At 37.7% G+C, this 22539-nt stretch overlaps 1 protein-coding gene across 3 annotated transcripts in view; it reads right to left on the reverse strand.

The window, feature by feature from the left end:
- Nucleotides 1-22539, reverse strand: part of KLHL4 (kelch like family member 4) — a 77017-nt gene that overhangs the window by 53598 nt on the left and 880 nt on the right. The gene's annotated exons all lie outside the window — the stretch shown is intronic.

Here is a 22539-nt window from a genome sequence, read left to right on the forward strand (position 1 = left end):
GAGTAGTGTGTTGTCTTAAACAACTTGTGGTTCTGATCCAAAGCCTACTGAAGTCCATGGAAAGTCTCTCGTTGACTTCAGTGGGCTTTGGATCAGACCTCTTGAGTTTAAAGTTAGTCACGTTCTTAAGCAGTTTGCTGGATCAGAGACAGAGTGCTCTGCCCCTTGCAGTTTATAAATAAAAATCTGGATTCACACCTACCAATATGTTGTAAGGACCATATGTTCAATTCCTATGGAAGAAGATAATTTGTATTTAAAGATCAATGGCATAAGGATATGAAACACTGTGTTGTATTATCCGAGTTCTGTGCACCAAGTTTCTGGTCACATGAGGCAGAGGACGAGACCTGAACTACTTGCATAAGCCAAAGCTTGGGGCACAGCTGATTTGCAGGACAGGAAATGCTGGGGGGCAGAGGACTGGCTCAAGGTGCTAAGATGTACAACTGCCTAGGTGACTATTAACTCCTAACAACAATATAGCTATTCCTGTTTTAAAAAAAAAACTAGGTAATTCAATGGCAAAAAAAACTATGTTAATACCCATGCAACCTTAACTCTGCCCTCTTTCACAATGCCCCAGTACATCATATTAACGCACTACCTTTGTTCTGGCAACAGTCTTAAGATTCTGACGACCTATGCCCCGATGTACCTTTAAAGTCTGTAGATGGAGTGGAGCTTCTATATGTGGATCTCCTCTTTTTATCATGGACCTGGTCCAGTAGATAGGACACAGGACTGGGACTGAGGAGACCTGGGTTCTCTTCCTGGCTCGCCACTGACTTGGGCAGGCCTCTTCACCTCTCTGCGCTTCGTGTTTCCCCTCTGTCACCTCCATCTGTTTTGTCTATTTACAGTTTAAATTGTTTGGAGCAGAGATTGTCTTCCTACGATTGTACAGCATTTAAAACAATGGGGTCCCAAACTTGGTGAGGTTCTTGGACAGACGTGTAGAATTTTATAATAATCTGCTGTCCATACACATTTTTGATCCAAAATTCTCACTTATTCACTGACAGTACTGCTCACCATGTTTCAAGGATGCACCGCATCAGATGATGTGCGATGGCAGAAGATTAGAATACTGGTGGTGCATCACCATCTCTGATCTCAATAGGAAAGAGCAAAACCTGTTTTATTCCTTTATAGCTGTGAAGGAAGCCAAATTCATTCTTTCTCCATCCAGCTGGCTCTACATCAGCATAACTGCACTACACAGAAAACTAGTTACATCAGTACAGTCTGTGCTCATCCCCATAGCTGAATACCTCCCACTGTGAGGAGCTGGCTGCCTATTTCACTGAAAAGATCAAACAAATCTGAGATTGGTTAGCTGGTCTCAAAAAGAACAAAGAAGGACAGAGAGAGGTTTTCATTGTGCCTTTTTTTGTTTTTGACTGAGTTTGGCTCAGTCACGCAGGCCATAAAGACACTGAGAAACATATTGTCCTATATATACCGGACAGACTCCACCTCCTCCAAACTAATGAAACCCATTGCAGAACCCTGGATCTACAATGGACTGAAAAGCTTGTTTCAGAGAGAGAATTACTTCCCAGACACACTAAAATGTGTGATAATATAGCTAGTCCTCATATGACACCAATGACCCTGGCCGTACTGCCTGTCTCAAGTGGTGATCATCCCCCTCCAAACCCAAATATTTTGTTTTCTGCTTCTGTCCTGTTCTAAGCTCAGATGTTAACATGCACTGCATATTATTTATTCACGCTCTCAGAAAAGTCATTTGATGGGTTTCTGTTAGATTTTGTTTATGTAGTTTACTTTACAAGTGCAATAAAATCCTTTCCCTATTTTTCTGAGATATGTACTCATTATTCAAGAAATCATTTTTGTCTTTTTAATAAATTAGGTTTTTAGCCTCTGAGTGCAAGGTAATGAAATAATTATATTAATCATCTTTACAATTTGAGATTACATAATATAGGGCTGTCTTTATCTGAGAACATCAAGTATTTAATACTATATTTTAAATAGTCTGACTTATAGAAGCATACCATTCTTGGTGTTAAAGTTGGACAGATGTTTTCTGTATCTGGAAAGAATGCAGTGGTAATTGCCTGTTATCTATTTCAATGGGTCTTTGTCAAATGTGCTTTTAAGCCTTCACTTAACTGAATTTGGACAATGAAAAATATAAATAAAATAAAGTCTGAAGAGCTAATATGATGTTGATATGAATGGCAGAAAACCTTGCTTAAAGCCTCACTGCTACTGAAATATCTAATTTCAGTTGTGGTTCCTTGGTAAAATATTTACATAAAGCACTACCATAGACAATAAATATGGGAACCAGAACAAGGTGAATTTTATGTAGGAGAAGCTTAATCAATATGGTAGGGTAGAGATAATATTGCCCCAACTTCCCCTTCCTCCAAAGTGATGTACATAGAAGGTTGGGATAGCCACGGTAACTGCAAACCTTTGCTTCCATAGAAACAGTGGTATCAGGAAATAACTTGTGATGTTGATGTGTGTAACCACCACACTCCTGTTGCACCCTGATGACGTAGAAGATTATAGTCAGCACCAAAGGACGTAATTTAGAAATAAGTGGTGAAAGTGAGAGGAAAAACTAAAGAAAAAAGGGATAGGTATGGATGAAGGTAGGGGGAGAAAAACATAAAATACAGTGTATTGAAAGCTTTGTTCTTTAGTCCTGCCATTGAAAATGGTTTAGATTGTAAAATTTTAATGGAGCAATGAAATCAAGGTAACTTCATAAAAATACATATTGAATTGTAAGCTGTGATAGAGAGAGTGAGACTATCAAAGGCCCTTTGTGGTAATGAAAATTTCCCCCACCGTGGAAAAGTAAGCACCATTTTAATTGCCGGCAGTGCTACCATTATCGTCTGATGTGGTGAAGGTGAAGTGGCCTATTATTCATGGACTGAATAGAGACACTACATTTATGGCTTATTACAACAATCTGTAACCCACTAACAATCAGACTGCCAGCTGCTTCCCTCCCCCCTTACTTTCCTCAATATGACTAAAGGGGTGTTAAACGGCCACTTCACCTTGACTGGTCCCTTGAAATATCTCTTAACTACTTATGCTAAACAATCTGTTCTACCTTGTATTTAGTTAATGACACTCTGGGTTAGTTTCCCAAACCTAAAGAAGAATTCTGGGTAAGGGCTTGTCTACACTGGCAAGTTTCTGCACAGTAAAGCATCTTTTTGCTCTCAAACTGCAGATGTATACACACTGCCACGCCACTTTGTGCGAGAAACTCCTGACTTGCAGTGCTGCACAAAAACCACCTTGACAAGAGTTGTAAGGCTATTTATGCAGAGGCTCCAGCTCTCCATTGCCAGTGTAGACACTTGATTGCTTTCTGCGCTGTAATTGGCCTCCAGATCTGTCCCATAATGCCTCAGGTGACCGCTCTGCTCATTGTTTTGAACTTGGCTGCCCTGGAGACATACACTACCACAGTGCACTGCTGTCTTTGCCATTGCAAAAGCTGCTAATGTGGATGCACTCCAGTGTCACAAGCAGCATAGTGTGGACACACAACAATGGTTTAATTCCAGCGTTTTAATAAAAGTACTATAACTTGTGATGCAGAAACTTGCCAGTGTAAACATACCCTAAGCTCAAAAGCTTGCCTATCTCACCAACAGAAGTTGGTCCAATAAAAGATATTACCTCACCCACTTTGTCTCTTTAATAATCATAGTACTCAGTCTGCACTCAGTGCTGGTTACTTTTTAATGTACTGTTAACTAGGTGAGCCAACTGCAATCTGAAGTATTGTTCATGATTTCTATTTGTGGTAATTAGTGGGAAGAGGATGTAGTAGGCAAATTATTTGTTGTGAAGCAATTATCTGATGAATTTAGCCCTTTTTTCTATTGTGAATAGGTCCCAATTTCTATAAATACATAGGTTATTTGCAAGTATTTGACAAGTAACTAACATGAACAATTCTCATAGAACGGTTGACAGTGAAATGTCGACTTTACCTATTCGCTATTCTTTATTTATGGTGTGTGATTGGTCATCTAGGTCACATCATATTGATTCTGCTCCCTAAGCAGACGATTGAAACTTCTAAAATATAAGAATAATGAATAGTGAATTATGAGTAATGATTTATGGGTAGCAATTTTCTAAAATAGTCCTTCGGTTTTAAAAATTGAGCTAAGATTTGCAACATTGTTATTAAACTGATTATCAACAGAATATTCATAAATATGATCTATGAATAGTGTCAGAGTGATTTCATTACATTTATTCAAGAAAATATTTATGGCTCTCTTCTTTTACTATTTGAGCAGCTCAAGTTGAGGTTATAGTATCATCATAAGAGAGATTTACCATAAGTAAAATATGTTGTTGTATGATGGTAACTAAGCTTACAGTAAAGAAGAAAAATCATTAGCTGAAAGGAAAACTAACTTTTTTCCTTTGGCCCCTGTAGAAGATGAAATTGGTAGTGTGGATTGCTTAACAACGGCTGTTTCAGCTAAAATGTATCACATAAAATAATTTGTCCCTTAAGATTGCTCACCATTGTGTGTGTCACAGTGCTTCTCTATTCCAATCAGCTTTACAAAACTAATAACTCCTGGTAATTTTAAAACCTGAAGAGAAATAATCATGTATTTAATGGGGATTCAGAACCAACATGAGTTTGAAAATATTATTTAGTCTTTATTTAAATATAAATCTGCCAGCTAACTTTTTTCTAGACAACATTTATGTATTTGATGGAAAAATAGTAGGGCTGTCAAGAGATTAAAAAAATTAACCGCGCTGTTAAACAATAATAGAATACCATTTATTTCAATATTTCTGGATGTTTTCTACATTTTCAAATATATTGATTTCAATTACAACACAGAATACAAAGTGTACGCTGCTCATTTTATATTATTTTTTATTACAAATATTTGCTCTGTAAAAAAACAGAAGAAAGAGTATTTTTCAATTCACCTAATAACAGTGCTGTAGTGCAATCTCTTTATCATGAAAGTTGAACTTAGAAATATAGAATTATGTACAAAAGACATTCAAAAATAAAACAATATCAAATTTTAGAGCCTACAAATCCACTCAGTCCTACTTCATGTTCAGCCAATCACTCAGACAAACAAGTTTGTTTACATTTTCAGGAGATAATGCTGCCCAATTCTTGTTTACAATGTCACCTGAAAGTGAGAACAGGCATTCTCATGGCACTGTAGTAGCCAGCGTCGCAAGATATTTATGTGCCAGATGCGCTAAAGATTCATATGTCTCTTCATGCTTCAACCACCATTCCAGGGAACATGCTTCCATGCTGATGATGGGTTCTGCGTGATAATAATCCAAAGCAGTGCGGTCAGACACATGTTCATTTTCATCATCTGAGTCAGATGCCACCAGCAGAAGGTTGATTTTCTTTTTTGGTGGTTTGGGTTCTGCAGTTTCTGCATTGGAGTGTTGCTCTTTTAAGACTTCTGAAAGCATGCTCCGCACCTCGTCCCACTCAGATTTTAGAAGGCACTTCAGATTCTTAAACCTTGGGTTGAGTGCTGTAGCTATCTTTAGAAATTTCATATTGGTACCTTCTTTGCATTTTGTCAAATCTGCAGTGAAAGTGTTCTTAAATGAACAACGTGCTGAGTCATCATCCGAGACTGCTATAACATGAAATATATAGCAGAATGCAGGTAAAATAGATCAGGGCACATACAATGCTCCCCCAAGGAGTTTAATCACAAATTAATTATTAATTATCCCATTATTTTTTAACAAGTGTCATCAGAATGGTGGCCGAAGCATGAAGGCGCATGCAAATGTTAGGCATATCTGGCACTTAAATACCTTGCAATGACAGCTACAAAAGTGCCATGCAAATGCCTGGTCTCACTTTCTGGTGACGTAAATAAGAAGAGGGCAGCATTATCTCCTGTAAATGTAAACAAACTTGTTTAGCTTAGCGATTGGCTAAACAAGGAGGAGGACTGAGTGGACTTGTTGGGTCTGAAGTTTTACATTATTTTGTTTTTGAGTGCAGTTATGTAACAAAAAAAAATCTACACTTGTAAGTTGCACTTTCACAACAAAGAGATTCCACTACAGTACTTGTATGAGGTAAATTGAAAAATACTGTTTCTTTTGTTTTTCATTTTTAGTGTACAAGTATTTGTAATAAAAAATAATATACACTTTGATTTCAGTTACAACACAGAATACAATATATATGAAAATGTAGGAAAACATCCAAAATATTTAATATATTTCAGTTGGTATTCTATTGTTTAACAGTGCGATTAAAACTGCAGTTAATCGTGATTCATTTGTTTAAGTTAATTGTGTGAGATTCAAATGTTCTCAAAGTTTGTGATTGCAGCTTTTGCATTTTGATTTGGGGCCCATCTCTTCTTAATACTGGGATTTTCTCCTAAATAGAACTCTGAGTATTTCCAAACCAATCCAAAATGAATAATCCCTGCAGAAATTCCACATGTGTTAGCTAAAACTATTCCAGAATATCTGACTTTTGCCAGAAGTCCTCAGTTTTTGTACAAAAATCCCTCAAAAGGTTTACTTTGGCAGGTTAAGATGCGGTTCTGTCAGAGATTGACATAGAAATAGTAGTGCTGGAACCAAGTAATAAATTGAAGATCAACTGGTTCTTGGGGCTGGCTGGTTATTAATGAAAGAGTTCTAAATAACTTAATTTTTAAGTGGCTGAACTGCTAACAAAAACCTGCAATATGTCATTAGTATCAACTTTCATAACAAAGGACCGAAGAGTAGCAAATATTGTACCTAGTTTTAAAAAAGAAACCAGAATGAAACTGAAATTACAGATCAGTGAGTCTTCCTTCAGTAATAAATAAATTGAATGACATTATAATTTAAAAGTAGAATTATAAAACACCCACATGAAGATAACTGGAACAAACCAGCAGAACGTCTGCAAAAGAAAACAAGTGCCTCTTCCGTAGATTTTATTTGAGCATTTGAACAATAAAAATAGTGATTCAAAGAGAACCTGTTGTAGTTGCTAATGTGATACATAAGGTTGTGGTATAAAGGCCATGATCTAGCTTTCTGTAGACAGATTACTCCATAATTTGGCACACAAGTTTTCTTTCTCCTTCCTCTGAAACATCTGGTACTGGTTTGAACCTGTATGCCAATGTCTATGTTCCTATTGGTTGTTAGTGTAGGCCAGTCATTCTCAACCTATTTACCATTGTGGGCTGCATATGCAGCTTTTTGTGTGTTATGTGGGCCATAGTCACACAATATATGTACTACCTATATGGCCCTGAGGATGTCACATGGGCCAGAGCTGTGTGCTGATTGGGCTGCAGGTTGAGAACCACTGGTGTAGGCCATATTAAGTAACTGAACTCCCAACTTTTACCAAAACATTGTTATTCCAGAACTGATGTAACTTTTTTATGGTAGGTCCACAATTTCCTATACACTACTCCCTATTTAAACACAGACATGCTTTTGAACATAGTCTACTGGAGAAAATTCAATGTAAAGTGCTGATGTAAGACATGGACAGACAAAGTTGAAACTATTTATATTTTATCTGGGTCAGGACCTTTTTTTTCCCATTGCTTTCCTTTTTATCTTGCGAGTTTTCTACAGACCATTGAAAGCTATGGCAATCCCTTCCTGCTTTGTACCAGCCATTCTTACATTGAAAATTTAGCTTTAAGTATATCATAACACTCAGGACAGGAGTGTTTTATTTTAAGGATCTGCTAATGTAGGACAACACAAAAAATCCTGATAAATGTGATGGGCTGATTACAAAAGAAACAAGTAACAAACAATACAAATATTTTGTCATTCATACTTTAGCATTTTTAACCTCTTTTAAGTACATGATATGACTTCTACATTAAAAGATGACAAACAGGAAAATCAGATCAATGATCACCATCAATTTAGTTTATGAAATGTCACAGTAGTATCCAGCAGGAATGAAATAATGGCTTTTTCCTCTAATTGTCTCAAATGTGGCGCACAAAAGAGGATGTTTTATTAATTATACAGAACTATGTTTGATTCAAGAGATCATCCTGTATATATGAACAGAAGAAGCATAAATGTGATGTTTTGCTTAAAAAAAAATATTGGGAGAGATGTACTTTGTGCAGTACAAATAGGAGCTTTATATCTGACAAATGAATACTCTTGAATTATTAAACAGGTTGCACAGTTGTTCCAGACCTTACTTCACATTTGTTGCCAGTTGTGTTAAATTCAGTTTTTAATGTACTGTAACACTAACTAAAACAGTGTAATGAAGCCTTAATTTAAACAAAGCTAGATAGTAATTGAACTAGACAGTGATTTGTTCATAAGGGTAAATGGAGAGCATGTACCTGAGTGCTATTGCTTAGAGGACTCTCATGTAAGCTTCATATGGAGCATCTTTATTTGTATATTTTAACAGAAATGAGATCTAAAGCCATTAGTTTTCCTTCAAGGTTCACATAGGCATGGTTAAATGTATGAAAAAAAAATAAGAAAAAAAACCTCTTCGCAGTCTTAACGTGGTTGTTTTGTTGTCTCCCCCCCCTTCCCCCCCCCCGCCCTCCATAACCTTCCCTGTCTAGAGGGACTGTTATCACAAGCTGAGACTTTGCCTGGTGGACCAACAATAACTGCCTGGGTTACTACAATAGGAAACCGGGAAAATTGCTATTGCCAAATGTATGGATTTACTGTACAAAATACTGAAGTAGACACATGGCAGGATATTTTTTAGTAGAGTAGATAAAAAGATGGAATGTTTCTGACAAGATACAACACAAAGAGGTGTGTGTTTGTGTGTCAGATTTAAAATTCTTGGTACTGCTATGGTTTAGTTATATTTACATCAGTTTTGAATGATAAGAAGCTGTCAGAGCTGATGAGCTAGGAAACCAGCAGAAAATTCTCAATCTCAGAATTGTTGGTGCACCGGAAAAGAGAGAATCTGATGACCTGGGAATAATTCGTGTGGAATGGCTGATGTCTGCTTCATAACTAAATGGTGCCTTTCACTACAGCAACTAGATTGCCTCATAGCAAGAATCAGTTTCCCCCTTCCTCCCCAATCCAGTCTCAAACTGGTTTGGTAGTTCTGAGACTTTAAAACTACACAACTACGTGTCTTTCTTTCTCCACCTGCTGATGTAAGACATGGACAGGCAAATGATATTTTAATAAAGGTGTGGTCCACCAATAAACAATTTCTCCAGTTTCTACATTACATAGTACTAAAGATTTGGTGAGTTTTGTTATCATTATAAGTGTAGTTCTACTCATATATATCATCACAATTTTCATTTCAGTGACACTCATCTCATTTCCTCTTTATAGGTAAAGAATTTTATATTATAGATTTAACTAACAAACAAAATAAAACAACTCTAACTGCTCTAACAACAACTTCATAACTGCCCATCATGAAATTTGTCAGATTATGGATTGGCAGGACAGTCTTAGATGCACTTTATTAAATTATTACTGAAGGTAAAGATAGGAGCTTTTTTTGTTGTCTCAGAACACAAATCATTTCTAGCTGTTGTCTGAACCCAGTCTACTCTTTCAACATCCATTATAAAATCTGGACACCAGAGGTGGACTTATTTCCACTGTACAAATATGCAAAGATAAGATCACTGCCCCCAAACATTTTATAATCTAAAATGTGAACCTGTATGGATCAGAATTTAAGAAACTCTGAGTGCACACTTTTTTGCTGTGAAAACTCAGAACTGCATCCTGATATTTTAAAAATTGCATTTAAAGCTAAGCTTGTGTCCTGGAAGCAAAGAAATCACAATGAATGTGGCAAACGAGACAAAACACGAGAGATCCCCCACAAATACAGGGCATGGGTAAAATATAATTAATCAGATACATATTTAAACAATAAATATTTAAGAATATATAATTCTTAAATATATAACATATAAATATTAAGAAAATATAATTATAATATATATAATTCCTAATATTCCAGTGCAATGTAAAATTATAACATACACAGAGCTTGCTGAGCATCTGTGCTCAATTCATATTGTGTTTATATATATATAAAAAAAAAGGTTTCCCTGGCAACACACACCATACGAATGATCTGAGAATAGCTGTTCTTCCACACTTAAGATTTCTTACCTTTCAGTGGTTCACACATCAGTTTTCATTTACATCCAGGTATGTATTGCCCAATTCTGAAAGGTGCTGAATTTCCACAACTTTCGTTAAAATCAACAAGCATTGAAAATATTCAGCACTTTGCAAGATTGGCACCCTCTGCTCTTTATTTCTAACTTGTAAGGGGAACTGAAGCATAGCAAATGTTGACAGTCTCTGCCCTCTTTCTCTGATGAAAACACTCCAATATTGCCACTGTCTGTTACTACTGTTTAGATCATTGTATTGCAATAGAAAATGTAACAGTAATATAGTGTAGCTGAGATTTTTGTGCGAGATAATGTCATGGGAAAAATGACCTGTGAAGCAAAGTGGTATACTGCATCAACATAATTTATTAATTAATATTATTAAAAATACTTTGCTCCTGTATAGCATCTTTGATGAAAAGATGGGTATTTGCAAACACTGATTAAGCTTTACATTGTCCTTGAAAGGTAGGTAATTGATACTTACTTTTAACATGGGTAAACTGAGGCACAGAGAAGTTGGATTATTTGCTCAAGTTTATAGAGGAGGTCAACAACAAAACTTGGAATAGACCATAACAGTTTTGATTGTAGGACCCAAATGTACATAGTCAAAAGGCATGGGATCCACAAAGGTACATACTCTCACTCTCTCTTTCTCTCTCTGGCCTAATGTCTGTTCCACTCTGGATAAATATTTAAATACAAACACCACAGTTATGAATTGACCAGTTTACCACACACCTCATTTGGAACCGGAAGTACAAAACTAAGGCAGCAGCAGAGGCAGAAGAAACAAAGCTAATACAGTACAGTCCTGTGTTAAATGTAAACTACTAACAAAAATAAAGGGAAAGCAGCATTTTTCTTCTGCATAGTAAAGTTTCAAAGCTGTAAACTTTTGAAAGAATTATAAGGTTCAGAGTTACGAACATTTCAGAGTTATGAGCAACCTCCATTCCCAAAATGTTTGTAACTGAGGTTCTACTGTAGCTGTTGTGCCACAGAGAGAGAGAAAGAAAGAATGACTCTGCAGTCCAATGGTTAGGGCACCCACCAGGGAGGTGGGAAAACCCGGGTCCAGTCTCTCTGCTCCAATCACTCATTCGTTAGTTATGCATTGTGGAGCAGCTGCAAGAGTAAAGATTGAAGAGCCTCCCCCCCTTCCCCATCAGAATATCTCGTAGCTCAGTGGTTAGAGCACCTCTCCTGAGAGGTGGGAAACCCCTGTTCAAATCCTTTCTCTCGCTCTGGGAGGGCAGCCCTTCCCTTCCCCCAATTCATTTCCAAAATGTCTGGGTAGTCCTAGCCAAACACTTGAATGTGGGAATCAGGGTCCGGTTCCTTAAAGGAAAGTTAGGTGCCTAAATTCCTTGGAGGATATAGGCCTAGGTGTTGGTGAGTAATGAAAGGGAGCAGGAGGGAGCCTCAGTCACGCCAACAGGAAACTATAACAAGGAGAAAAGAATCTTTAATAAATTAACTAGATCCCACATAGTTGTGGAAAGATCCATGAAGGGACTTAGGCATTGCAGTGTCTAGAAAATCACAAGAACAACAGTATGATTCACAAAAGCTGAGTTAGATTCCTAGGCTCTCTGCACAATGAATAGGAGGGATAGGCACCTTAAATGCAATCCACAAAAGCCAGTATGCTAGGCAGGGAGCTGCCTAAGCTAGCCAATGGGAGATGTTGATGACGGGTATCTCCTAAACCCTGCCCCTCCTATGGAACTAGGCTCCTAAGTCCAGGCTGCAGGAAGGTGCCCACCTCTGCAAGCGATCCGCAAACAGGACCCCATCTCCTAGAGTCAGGTGGCTTAGGTGCCTAAGGCACATCTTGTGAGAATGAGTTAGGTGCCTGTCTCATGCCACACAAACAAGCCAGAGGAGGAGGAAGTGCTGGTGGGGCTCACCTTGTAACTTTTAGCGCAGTAGTTAGAACTCTCTCTTGAGAGGTGGGGAGAAGGCTGTTCCAATCATTTCTTCCCCTTTGGCAGAGAGGGGGGGATTGAGCCTGGGTCTTCCACATCCCAGAAGGGTGTACTAACCACTGGGCTAAACTTTATAAGGTGACCACCACTTCTTCCAGCCAGATTTTGAATAGGATCTGATCTGGTAGGCAGTCTCTGAGTGTGCCTACTCAATCAGGCCCCATGCAAGAGGCAGCTGAATGTTTAGGTTCCCCCAGTTCGTGAATCACTCTGGGGCTTAGGTAGGAGATAGGTGGAGCAAAGTTGGGACTCAGAGGCCTAAGTCTCAGATTTAGGCACCTAAGTACCCTTGTGGATCTGAGTCTTAGTATTTTCTGGTGATGCAGACTGCGTTAACAAGCTGAGGTATGTGTTTTGGTTAGCTGTCTGTTTTTGGTGCTAGCCCATGTTCCCTAATGTAAGAAATGACAGATAAATAAATTAGCTTTATTTTTTATGATTCCCATCTATATTCCAGGCCTCACTCCATCACTACTGTATCTGACACAGGTTGTCTATCAAGGGATCTTCAAACACCTGGTAGTGATTCAGACAATATGAGCTTAATGCTCCCGATATAGTTCTATTGATCAGGGACACACTTTCTTCACATCTATAGGACCAAGTTTATCTTCGTTTCTGTACATCCCACTTCAAATGTGATAAAGGCATCTAATTGGAAAATTATTTGCAAGTAAATAAGGCCAAGACTGTTTTTGTACATGAGACAAAGGTATTCTTGCAACAAAAGAGAATTTATGGTATATAAGCCTTTCTTACACATGACTTCCAATCTGCTGACAGCATTCGCATGAGACATTAGAGACAGATAACTGTATTTGCTTCTGTTTATATAATCTGAGATACTGTATAGAGGGGACTCAGAATAGCAGCCCTGTTAGTCTGTATCCGCAAAAAGATCAGGAGTACTTGTGGCACCTTAGAGACTAACAAATTTATTTGAGCATAAACTTTTATGGGCTTATTGCATCCGATGAAGTGGGCTGTAGCCCACGAAAGCTTATGCTCAAATAAATTTGTTAGTCTCTAAGGTGCCACAAGTACTCCTGTTGCTTTTGTATAGAGAGGAAAAATTCACAAGAAACTAACTTTTCCTTGAGTTCTGTCTGTGTGTGTATTCATGCAAAGTGGAAAACTGCTGCTTGCAAATAACCGGTCATATGTTAAAAAGGTACTTCCATCTCAGACTCACATGATGCACTTGTTTCATAAAAGTTTCTTGGGTTTTCCAGACCTTTGTTTGATAGCACTTAGTAGTTTTTGCAAAAAAGGCACATATTTCAGATGAGCTGGTTTTCTGCAGTGATTGCAAAGAATGGTTAGATAGGTTAATATTTGTAGGTCAATGGTATTGTGCAGAATTATGCAGGTTATCCTCTCATAACTTTTTTTAGAATTAGGGAGTTTGGTCCCAGAGTTACTGATTTTGAGGAGGATATTTTTAAGTAATTGCAGACACATTTTGACAATCTTTTTTATAGTGATGCAAGTTAGCATGTTTATTTTAATGAAGTGGCAGCACATTACCTTGAGGTGTAGAAGATCTGATTTCAAGAATAGATTTGAGTCTTACACTTTTTTTTGTACGTGTCTACTAATTGTTGCATTTATACACTCACTGGCAGTCAATACATAAGTAGTACACGTCTCTCTCTTTGAAGTTTACCCATCTCATGATATGAGTATCACGCTCTTAATGTCAATGGAATTATCAATCAGAAATAAAGACTGGTGGAGTCTCCTCCTTTATTTCCTTTTTCCTGTTCTTGAGCAATTGAAACCATTCCCTTAAAGGAATATACAAAATTCCAATTAAGGATTTCTAATACCATCTTATTAAAACTAATCTGTTAATTAGTGAGACCTGCTCATGGGGTCATGAAATTGTTCAGTGTAAAAATTCTTTTGAGAGGCTTAGCCAATTGGAAGAGTATGCCCATCTTCAGTTGAACATCCTTTTGCATATGGTACATGGAGAGACACTGAAGGCAGTTATGTGGCTAAAACACACTGCATCGCTCTGAAAGCATACCCTGTTATGTATGACACAAGCACAGCAACACTGGAGACTCAGGTGAACAGTCTATTTGCGGAAGCAAGCTTTGCAAACCTATAAGAAAAGTTAGATACTAATTCATAAAAAAGGAAGCTTGAAAATCGTGGTGTCAAATTTACCAAATGTGTAGGTTTGTCATTCAGTACTATAGATTTCCCAGAAACCTCCAGAATAATTCTGACCACACACTTCTTCTAATACTTACTTTAATTTTGTTTTTATTCTCAGTTTATAACATTTCAGCCATGCATTTTTCTTTACTTATTTATATTTGCACATAATTTTTAGCAAAAATGTCATATCTCGGTAAGGGAACTTAATATTAAGAACTTTTTCACAGTTCTTGGGGCGGAAGGGCCAGATCGTGGCCTTTCATGTGTGCCAGAGCAAGGGGAACTAGAGTGTATAAGTAGGGCCCTACCAAATTCACGGCTGTGAAAAATGCATCGGGGACCGTGAAATCTGGTCTCCCACATGGAATATGGTCTTTTGTGTACTTTTACCCTGACCAGCATTTCTCAAACTGGAGTTCCGACCCAAAAGGAGGCTGTGGGGGGGGATGGAGGGGGAGAGAATCATGGTATTGTCACCCTTATTTTGGAGCTGGGCAGCCGGAGAACGGCGGCTGCTGGTTGAGGGCCCAGCTCTGAAGGCAGCAGTGCAGAAGTAAGGATGGCAGTACCATATCATGCCATCCTTACTGCTGTTGGCACCAGTGCTGCCTTCAGAGCTGGACTCCCAGCCAGCAGCTGCTGCTCTCCGGCCACCCAACTTTGCAGGCAGCACCCTACCAGCAGCAGCACAGAAGTAAAGGTGGCAATACTGCAACCCCCCTACAATTACCTTGTGACTTCCCCTGCCACCCACAACTCCTTTTCGGGTCAGGACCCCTGCAGCTACAACACTGTGAAATTTCAGATTTAAATAGCTGAAATAACTAAATTTACGGTTTTTAAAATCCTATGACCAAGAAATTGACCAAAATGGACCATGAATTTGGTAGGGCCCTACGTCTAACATATCCTTTATGCCAACGATCCCTACCATTGCTCTGAAATCAGGAAGGGAAGCTAGCTCTGCACAGACCCTATTTCCCACCTCCCAATGCAGCTCCCTTCCACACTTGCAGAATGAAACATTTTGTTTTCTTGTTCTGAAATGACTACAATTTTGTGAATTTGAAATGTTTTGAACCAAAATGATTTTTTTCCCCTGAATACTCCTTTGCAGAGAATTTCTAAATTTGGGGAGTGAGTTTGTTTCGAATTAAGCCACATTTTGAAATCTTAAAATCCTTTGTAAAAAGGAACTTCCATCTTCTGCACAGCTCTATATTTTTTTTCTCCAATATAATAGTTAGACCTTTGGTATAGTTTAGAGTTTCCTTTTTCTCTTAGAAATAATGAAAGCATTGTGTTCAGCATCTTAAGCCCTCAGTTTTATCTATGCTGTTTTCCAAACCTCTTCCTCTGTCTTGCATGACTGTAACGTATAGCTTGCCTAACATCCAGTAACCACTTTTAAAATCAGTTTTCAGCTCTTGATGAAGATCAGAGGCAAACTATTTCTTGTCCAGCCACATTTTTTAGCGTTCTTTATTACATTAGTGAGTATGTCAAATAGTGTTGAAAGGTTTCCTTTACAACACTAGAAGTTCAGTGAGACCATGGGATAAAATAAAACAGCTAATGGCTTCATTTAAAAATAAAGATTGCTGCCGGATGAGATCAGCAATAGTAGTTCTAAACTTTGCCTGAAGCATCAAGAAATTGTCTTACAAGTCTGACTCTTTACTCTTGGCAGGGAACTAGTCTCCCGATGGGGCATATTGAACACAGTAGTTCCTCACCTGTTCTACTAAATATACCATGGTCTGTCCATGTTCTAGTTAAGGTTGGAAAATGAGTGCCTTGTCATTTTTATTCTTTTCACATTCTGCACTGAGACAGTTAGTAAGTAGCCTGCTCAAATAACTAAAGTAATGACATTTTACAGCCACAATACTGTCTTAATTCCTGGGTGCTGTATACAATTAACTCATTAATTTTTTCTTTTTATTTATTCTCAAACATTATTAACTAGTCTAGAAGTTTAAGCTGAATACTCAGAGTTGTATTCTCAGTAAGGAGAGGATTTTTTTAGCCTGAATATGCTCAGTTTAAAAAACAAAAATTTTATGTTCTCTTTTCAAAGAAATGATCAACTCTCATCCTTTTTGATAGGAACTGATCTTTTGCTCCTGAGAAATTAAAATGCCATTATGTGTCACTGAATGTCTGTTGCAAAACTTAGATGGGCATGAGTGTGTAGTGTGAAAGCTTCCCCAAAAGGGTCCTTTATTAATAAGAAATGTGACAGACTGTGCCACTGGCAAATGTCACATTAACTAAGACAAAATGATATTACTCTGAACTGGCAATTAGGACCAGAGAACTCTCATTGATTCATTTTCCATTGTTTTAATAGTCTACACTCTCCCAACCTGTCAGGATATTGCAACAATCAAACGGATAATTCTTTCATGATGTTCCTACCTGAAAAATGTCAGCTGAGGCTTTTTTCTGATAATATCAGACATTTATTTAAAAAAGAAACAGAATTGTAGCGTTTGTCTATCGTACTCACCTCCAGTGTGCCCCCTTGTGTCAGGGTGTGATGTTGCAGGGACTTTTGTCTCTGGTGCCCCCGCAGGTCATCTTTCTTTGTGCACCACTCAGCCCTCTAGTTGAGAAGTTGCTAAACTAACCCCCTTCTGGGGCAACAGATGTCCCAGTACAGTCAAAAGTCCCGAAGAGAATCAACCTCTCTTCTGGGTCTGGTGCTTAACCCCTTTCCAGGGGTTCCATTGCCTCTCTCCATCTCTAGAATGAAGCTTCCTAGAATTTCCAGCCTCCAACAGCCTCTGGCACTTCAGCCTTTCATAGGATCTTGTCTGCTCCCTGTTACTTCTCTGATCAGAAGGAACTTTCCTGCCTTTTTGGGGCATCCGTGTCCACTATGTTATCACCTGATGCCTTCCAGTCCCACACCCTGTGATTGAGATGTAACTAATTAAGTAATCTATTGTTTCCCGTTAATAATTATTAATCTCTTTCTAGCCTGTGATTGTTTTTATCCTATCACACCACCTTCTCCTCCTCCTTACTGTGCTGGTCCAAATTCCTGTTCTAGTTCTTCTTTTAGTTCATGCACCCACATAACCCATAGGTCTTTTTCCTGCAGACTCTCTTGATAGTATTCCTCCGGCTGTTCTTTGTCTTGTATGACCTTTCGTATGGCCTGATCAGCAGTCACCAATCTGTGTACCCTGAGCTTTCTGCTCATCCTTTTCTGGTATCTCCCCAAGTTGAGAATCCAGTTCTGTGCTAGTACAGCCTCCTCTGTCCTTTGGGATCCAGCAGGCAAGACTCATTAAAACTGTTCTAAAATTATTCACTCAGATACTTTATCCAATGAGTTCCTATCAGGACACAACCACCATGTCATCAAGTCAATTGGCATTGTCCTTTGAGCAAGGCTCTGCTCGCAAGTGGTCTAAGATAGCCTCCTTCACATATAACATAGTCTGTCTGTGGCTTCTGCCTTCAGACTGAACTCTCCTCCCTTTAATGGGACCAAGGTGTCCATGAAGTTACCGAATGCATCCCATCCCACACTCTGCAGCTGACATGCATATTATTAGGTACATCTATTGCACCTGTGCTATAATTAACTTTCCCTTTCCATCCTGTGATGGGTTTCACCCCATCATGAGCACCTACAAGAGAGATACCCTCACTGTAATAACACATGAAGGGTCTACTGGCTTACTGTATAGACAGCTGTCTATCGGAGAGAGTGAGGGATAGGATTTGTAATAATGTTTATCTGTGTGGATGGCATACATAGCTGACATTTAAATGAGTTTTCAGTCTTCAACAAGAAATCTACTACACATTTCTTATAAGATACTTCAGTCTATCCTCTCAGTGTTTCCTCAAGTGGAATCTCAGACACTTCAAAATCTTTCAGAATGAATGACCAGATATAACTGAAAATTGTAAGTGGAAACTACAGAAAATACATTGCCTCCATGGAGAAAGGAGTCCTACTGAATATATACTTCACCATACTATACACCATTACTAAGACTTTCAAAACCACCTTATAATTTAGAGGGGAAAATTCTACTCATATTAATGGGAGTTGTACATCTATATCTCCAAGGCTGAGGTTTTTCAAAAGCTCCTTACTTGGACAGTGCTCACATTTACCCATAGGTAACACATCGTGATATCATAGACACCACAGTTCAATCTCTGCTGAAAAATGGAAATAGCTGTGGTATCTTACATACCACAGTTAATTCTAATTCTCACATACTGTACAATAACCTGGATGAACATAGTGTTAAACAATACGCATGTGGTAGTGTGTTTCCTGGAATAATACATCTCTGCTTTTATAGATACTGTATGCTTCCACAGATCCGGATACATAATCACATCTATCAGGCATCAATTCCATATCAATGTTTTCATAAAAAATATAGCGAACAGATATTTAATATCCAGCTTATATATAGGTTTGATGTGGGAATTTGCCTACAAAATGTTACCTGGAATTTATTTGGTGTTTCAATTTTTTTGTTTTCTATAGGGATCACTCTTCAGTAGTCTATTTTGTTAATTTTAATCTATCTTCCAATTAGTGTGTAATCTAAGCAGCCTTTGCATTTTCCCTTCTCTAGTCACCCCTCTAGTGTATAGTATGTATGTATATTTTTCCCCTTAAAAACTTGATTTCTATAATGTAAGTAGCCTCCATTTATCAGACTTTCACTTCTGCATTTTATCTCTGTCCATAGTTGACATTAGAACTAAATTTCTGTTAAAATCTGTTCATGCCCTTCCCTGCTAATTTTGCCAAGTTGAAATAAGACTGTCTAAAATGTTCCATATAGGATCTGATGCCAGAATAGATCTTTATTCTTAAAGTACAAGGAAACTTTTACCATGTATTTTAGAGATGCTAACCTTTTTAAAAATCAGGTATTATTTTCTCAGCTTTTTGGAAAGTTCCCTTGTGTTTTTGGCTTATAGTGTCTCAAAAACAGCTTGGCCTAAAAATACCCAGCATTTTATTGTATTTGTCTGCTTGAAGACAGGTGCCTCCATGTACTTTGAAAGAGTTTGCTTATTTAATAAACTAGGGTTCCTGAGGTTAAGAAATGCCAATTTTCAGCTGTTTGTAAATATATCTATATAGGTTTGGAAGTATATTTATCTATATGACACAAAGCTGTCTCTTGAGCCCATTCCAGAAAGAGGGAATGGAAAAGAAATTCTGTATGTGTGTCCAAATGTTCCCTTGGGACTTCCTTTGATATCTCTGGCATCAATGCCATCTCTCTCTCAGGGCTTGCCTGACTCAAGGAATTGTGGTCTTTCTGAGGCCCAAGGCTGAAGGTTTGTACTGTCTTTTGTAGACACAGACCTTTACAGCTAGAAGACAGATGAGTCCTTAGGAAAAGATGAAAACTTCAAACATCCTGGCCAGATCTTCAGGTTTGAATCAATTTTTTTTTGCAGGGAATTTTCATCTAGATTCCATAAGAGTTACATTGCCAAATGGAAGTGGTTTCAAAAGCCTGTTTATGGTAAAGGTCTTGACCTGGTTTCCTGTCCTTTTCCATTTATCATAGAGTTCTTACTGTCTCTGGTTTGGTCAAAGTGACCCTTAGAACTTCTCCCCTCTTTTTTAGAGTCCAGCTACAAATAGGGCTTCTGAATCTAGAGAGGAGTGGAGGGATGGTTAGAAGCAGCATGGTACTTACACTTTCTGTGTTTTGAATACTGGGATTGAAGTAATTGTGTATACCTCCTGATTGCTACCTACTACAGTATAGTGATTCCATGGCTATGTGACTGCACACTTAAAGAGTATGGCAGCAAGGCACTTCTATGGAGGCATTACACTCCTAGAACAAGAGCTACTGTTGATAACACCTTTTGTATGGATTCAGGCACGGATGAGAAACTTGGAGTGTATGGCTGTGGTAATCTGCCATAGCTTTAACAGTGTAGTAAGATGTAGTAAGCAGATCCAGAAGACTGAGTGAGACTGATATTTCAGAAGGCCTGAGCACTGGCAGTTCCCTGTGACTCTGGTTCAAATCGTGGCTTCCTAACATCTCTGGGGAGAAGTCAGGCCCTGTGTGGTTTAAGATGATTGCTTTTGTCGGTACCTGAACAACGATAGCATTAAAGAGCAGAAAACGTATGTGTCAATTTATGACAGCAACAACTTCTATTGGTAACGTAGTAAAGGCTTTGTCTTTGTATTTGTTATGAACTGTAGTGCATCTATTATTTAACATCTACTCTTGCAATGACAATATGAATTAGTGTGTGTGGTTTGTGTATGGAGTTGTATGCCATAGAAATAACTTTTTTTTTTTTTTTTTTTTTGGTGGAGGGGCGTTGATGGTGGAAATTGAGATATAGGAGCTAAAGTAAGATTGCTTGGATGTATTAAAACTTCTTTTAAGGTATTTCCCCCACCGCCTTGCAGTTAAGTTTTATATTTTCAAGTTTAATAGGCTTTTTAAAAATATAAAACAAAGCAGAATCTTTTCTTAATATTTATGTGGAAAGAGCACTGGCTTGAATAGCTGCATTATTTCATAAGAGGCTTATATTTGTAAAAAAATTGATAGTCTCAGTATAAAACTTTTACAAGAGACACTAAAAGGAGAAGAGTCCAGAGAGAGATTTGTTTTCGCTGTGTGCACATACTAACATATGCTGTATATTTCTATATAGGTTTTTTAAAGCAAGAAGCAGACTCTAGTACTTTTACAGATTCTTGAAATGACTCATTGGCTGAAATGTTAGGACACAGAATTTTGTCAGATTATGATAGAATGTTTATATACAAAAGGGTAAATGTTGTGAATATATTGTTTTGAGAGAGAGGTCCTTAATAACTTCTCTAATTGAATTTGATCATTTCTTTTTCTTTTTCACTTCATAGTCAAAATGTATAGTTTTTTTAAAATTTGAAGCTCGGGTAGTTTCAGAACAGTCAGTGGACACTTCTCTGATGCAATACAGTTCTTGTTGGCAGTGTTTTCATTCACATACTTTCTCAGCAAATTTATACTTTGACTTAATTTTTAGGAAACGTTGACTGTTTTTTCATAACAGTTCCAAATATCCAGTATTATCTCAACAAAGCATGTTCTGACCTTAGATCTTTCATTCCTCTTACAATTGATTGACCAAGTTAACCTGCATACACCTAATTTTATCTGATCTGATTGCATTTGAGAACTTCAGTGATTTGTTTATATACACTGCTCCCTATTTGATTTTGTTTTGTGATGAATTTATATAATAAACACTGCCTGGTAGGATGCTACTTGAAATGAAATTTCAGGCTAAGAAATTTAAGAATGCATCTTCTTTTGTATAGACATATTTAAGGAATCACAGATGTCCTATATGCCAGATATCACAATTTGAACAGATAACTGCTAAAAATACACAAACTGTCAACTGTGTCTTACTGCCAGAAACTGTCTCTAAGTAAATTAGTCTTGCATTTTTGTTACAGTGTAAAGATCCTCAATTTTCCCGGTAGAGTGATAGCAAATCCACAAAATACAACAAATAAATTGCCATGTTAAAATATACACTCGATTGGATCTAATTTTGTGTGGAATTGTACATAATGTTGGTATCTGCTTATTAAAAATCAGCAAAAATAAAATAAGCATATTACCTGTCACCCTCAATCAAATGACTTGTATAAATATCTTAGCCCTCAATATCAACATTTTAAAATAACTCATACCCTGTGCTTCCTGCATTAAGATCTCATAGCTGTAAGTAATGTTTTATTACCTGAGCTTGCAGAGAGTATTTATTCTCTCTCTCTAGCAAATTAGCTGTGAAGGTAATATGATTTGAAATGAACCTTTTCAAAGCCAGGCCAAGTAGGTCCCTTTCCACATGGTTCAAGGATAATTATATTTATCAAGAAGGAAGTAAAAAGGGGCAGTGAAGATGCTAACAGACTGGTGGCAACAACATAATGGGTGCATCTCCAACATTTTACATTTCTCAAAGTTGCAGTTATTGATAAAATCAGAATGAGGGCTGTGTTTTATGATGGATTGTTTTTCATTGTTTTTATGCATAGGAAATTAGGGCAACAAATTAGCATGTTTTTTGGAGCTGCTAAAAGCAGTAACAAAGGAAACAGTGACAGATCTTATTCATTAGGAACTAGATCTCAAAAATGAAAAATGTGAAGCATAAAAGATTCAAAAAAT

The sequence above is a fragment of the Lepidochelys kempii genome, chromosome 9 (assembly GCF_965140265.1).
Source record: "Lepidochelys kempii isolate rLepKem1 chromosome 9, rLepKem1.hap2, whole genome shotgun sequence".
NCBI classification, from domain to species: Eukaryota; Metazoa; Chordata; order Testudines; family Cheloniidae; genus Lepidochelys; species Lepidochelys kempii.